The sequence below is a fragment of the Myotis davidii genome, unplaced genomic scaffold (genome assembly GCF_000327345.1).
Source record: "Myotis davidii unplaced genomic scaffold, ASM32734v1 scaffold958, whole genome shotgun sequence".
In the NCBI taxonomy this organism is placed as follows: domain Eukaryota; kingdom Metazoa; phylum Chordata; class Mammalia; order Chiroptera; family Vespertilionidae; genus Myotis; species Myotis davidii.
Window position 1 is genome coordinate 2,025,707 of NW_006289714.1, and position 3,840 is coordinate 2,029,546.

Sequence of the window (3,840 nt, forward strand, 5' to 3'; positions counted from 1 at the left end):
ATTTGTTTATCTAACAGAAAAATAAATGTTTTCCTTAATATCACCACAGGGATTACTTTCTCATCCTGCTGTGCAAATAGTGTAAATATTTTGAAAGAGGTAAAACACCATGGATTCCTGAAGTTTCTGTTTGTTTTCAATAATATAAGATAATAAATTGTATCTAGATGGGTTTAGACTTGTAACTGCTGATCTCAATTTTTCTTTTAAATATTCTTTCAGTTGAATGGTTAAATGCCGTGCAGCATTTAGATATTTTCCTAGCAACAAAGTGTATAGTTAAGCAATATACATAAAGGAAACTATTCCTCAACAACAGTTTAAATAAAAACTCTAATTAATTTATGTGACTCAAACATAAATCATGTATTGTTTAACAACCACAACTACATTGCAGTTAATTTACAGCAGAGAGTGCATTTGAGAGCAATTACAGGAATAATTAGATCCCAGTTCAAATACAACTACTACATACTTTTTTTGATCAAAGAAAGTATACAAAAGGCACAGTAGTGGCATTTTGGTATACCTGAGTTCTTAAGTTATCTTCACAGTATAAAAATGGTGTTGGAAATGTTCTTTGACATTTTTTTTTCTGATTCCCCCCTAAAAATTTAAATTTCTTCTTAAAATTGTCTAATTTTAGTTTTTGTTACACAGAAGTTCAGACAATACATTTTAAATATTTAATTTTTTTTTTTTACCTAAGGGGTACAGATACACAGTAAGTAAAAACAGAATCAAACACTAACAATCTTTTTTTCTAACTTTTTGAAGGCAGTATGTCTTCCATTGTAAAATTTCCTCAAGCAACCTCCTTTGAAAATTTTCTTTTGAAGATATGTGCTTCTCTATTTTTAAGAATCCTCTGCTATTCAACTATTCAATATTGCATTATTATATCACATTTCCTTGGCTGAATTGTACCACTCTCTGCATTATAGCAAACATTCAGCTAAGTGTGTAAGTGACTTTATATGGTCCACTTTAATCCTTTCTCTTTGTTATATGTCCTTAATCCTGTTCACTGGTCTATGGAACCTTCTTTCTCCTCAGATCTCAAATATGTTCTAATATTTCCTATGTCAAAACCCTTTTATTTGACACTTCTGCCTCCTTAGACATCCTTAGAACAGAAATGAATATAAAAGTCCTTTGTAAAGTATAAATCACTATGAAAATGTTCCCTTTCATTGTTATTTTTTATTCATTCAAATATGTATTGAGCATCTACTATTCCAGCCATTTCAATGCATGGTCTGTGGACCCCTAGTGCTCCTCATCCACATGCCAGGTCTCACAGGAGGTTAACCTATTTACATCATAATACCAAGTTGTTATTTGTTTTTTCACTCTCATTTTCTCAGGAATGTAAGGTGGTTTCCCAAAGAGTGCATGACCATTAGTTCTGAGCCTTTATGCTGAGAAAACAGCCTTAGTCAAAAATAGTATGTCATTGCCATTTACAAAACAAGAGACGGTTACATTCGACCCGCACACCATTTGCTAGCCTCTTTGGTCTTTGGGTTCTCACTATTGTTCAACAATCTAAAGGAGTTCTAAGGCTAAAAAACTTGGAAAACCACTGTGGAAGGAAGCTCTGACATTTGAATTCAGCCTTGTAGTACTAATATCAAGGAGTTGAGTAGAGGGAAAACTAGACACAATATATATGGATCCCTCTTATACTGGCAATAAGTGGAAATGATATGTAGTAGGATGGTGAACTATTCCATTCCATCCAGGAGTAGCGTCTGAGTGTTCCCAAGTAACACATCATGAAGAAATAGTATCTATATTTTCCAGCACGCAGTCAAGGCGGGGAAAGCCATTTTGGATTACAGAGTTCTCTTTGCTCTAACCAAATCAAGGCACAAGGTAACATTTAAAAACCTTTTTTTGGTATATGTGCTTTACACTAAATTAAGGCAACAAGTCAATCAAAATGATTTATTTTAGCTGAATTATTTATTAGTTTTGGTTGTAAAATAAAATTCTTTTCCTAAATCATGGCTTTTGAGTAAAGTGCTTTAATGTTTTTCATTTATTAAAATTATTTTTTAATTTGCTAATCCAATGTAAATACTATTATAGTCTCCAAATTTATTACTTGTTTCATAGACTGATATTCTAAAGGAAGAATATATTTTCACTAAAACTCTAAACTACTTGACACATGAACTTGGCCTGAGTCATCTTGGACAGTAAAAGCTACAATCTCTGATGTTCAATTCCAAATCCTCACATCTCAGACTCTAACCAGACTGATCAGAACCATTTTTTACCCATATAAAATTTTGCCCTCATATAGAAACACAGACATTTTTTATAAATACTGGTTGAAGAAGTATTTTATGTATTTCCATAAATTTTATGAATTCTTATAGAATATGATAGTGACATTATCCCCCACAAAGCTAAGCTCTGCAATGCATTGTTACCTTCATGCTCCTAATATTTACTTATACTCAATGCATTTTATTTGAATCTGGAGCCATCACCAATACATATTAATATTTATTGTTTACTTTATAATTTGAATGTCAGTTTTCAGTTTATTTCATGATGCTAAAGACTCACATTATTACCCATTTTCCATTTGAAAATTAATGTGAGCAAATATTTTATAACTGGGTTCTGTTCCCTTAGTACCCATGTGTGCACATTTATAAAAATAATGACCATTTTGATAATATAATGAAATATAACAACCACAACTTAATAACACCAGAATTAATAACAAATTTTCAACTCCCACCTTTCAGAATTATGTGCATTCTCAAAGATTCACACTTAAGAATATTCAATGCAGCTTTATTTGTAATAGTACAAATTAGCCAAAAAACAGTTAATACTTATCAATGCAGGAATGATTAAATTAATAACAGAACCAAATTGTATTAGAAAATGCACTTCTATTTTCTTTCTTTGATATATATGTATGTATGTATGCATTTATGTATGCAGATTATATGAAATGGACTGGAAGGGAATTGCATAGCATTTCTTCCAATTATTCTCAAATTTTAGTGCGCTGCAGAATCATTTGGGGCTGCAGAAAGGGAAATAGTCTTACTTTAACACTTCCTTCTATGTCTGATGGTAACCTAGGACATCTGCATTGTCTATAATATCTCATACAGTTCTGATGCAGGAGGCAGTGGGTAAAACTAATGTACAGTCACATATGAGAAACAGAACTCTAAGCATTAGCTGCAGAGTTTCCTTAAAAAGCCTTTCCTTTGTACTAAATTCATAAGTAGCTCCAAAGTCCATTTCTCTGGGCATCTTTGGCCATCCCTGTTTATAATAATTTTACAGGCCGATTTACTTTGTGCCATCTACAGGGTATCCCAAAAAAATGTATACACACAATGTCTGTAGATTTTATTATATTTTGAAAATGAAATGTATTATGCTGCCTTTATAATTATTCAAAGTGTGTATACATTTTGGGGGGGACAGCCTGTATTTTTTTAGCTAATCCTTCTTAATTTTCCCAATCTCTTCATTTTCTTATGTAGCTCCAAAAATTATTAGTCCATCCATAGAAAGTCTATAGAGTATCTCGTCTTCCTACCTTTGCTTTCATATTTTATGATCCTCTCCAGCCGTGGGCAAACTACGGCCTGCGGGCCGGATCCGGCCCGTTTGAAATGAATAAAACTTAAAAAAAAAGACCGTACCCTTTTAAGTAATGATGTTTACTTTGAATTTATATTAGTTCACACAAACACTCCATCCATGCTTTTGTTCTGGCCCTCCGGTCCAGTTTAAGAACCCATTGTGGCCCTCGAGTCAAAAAGTTTGCCCACCCCTGGAAGGGCATGTGGGAGGGTG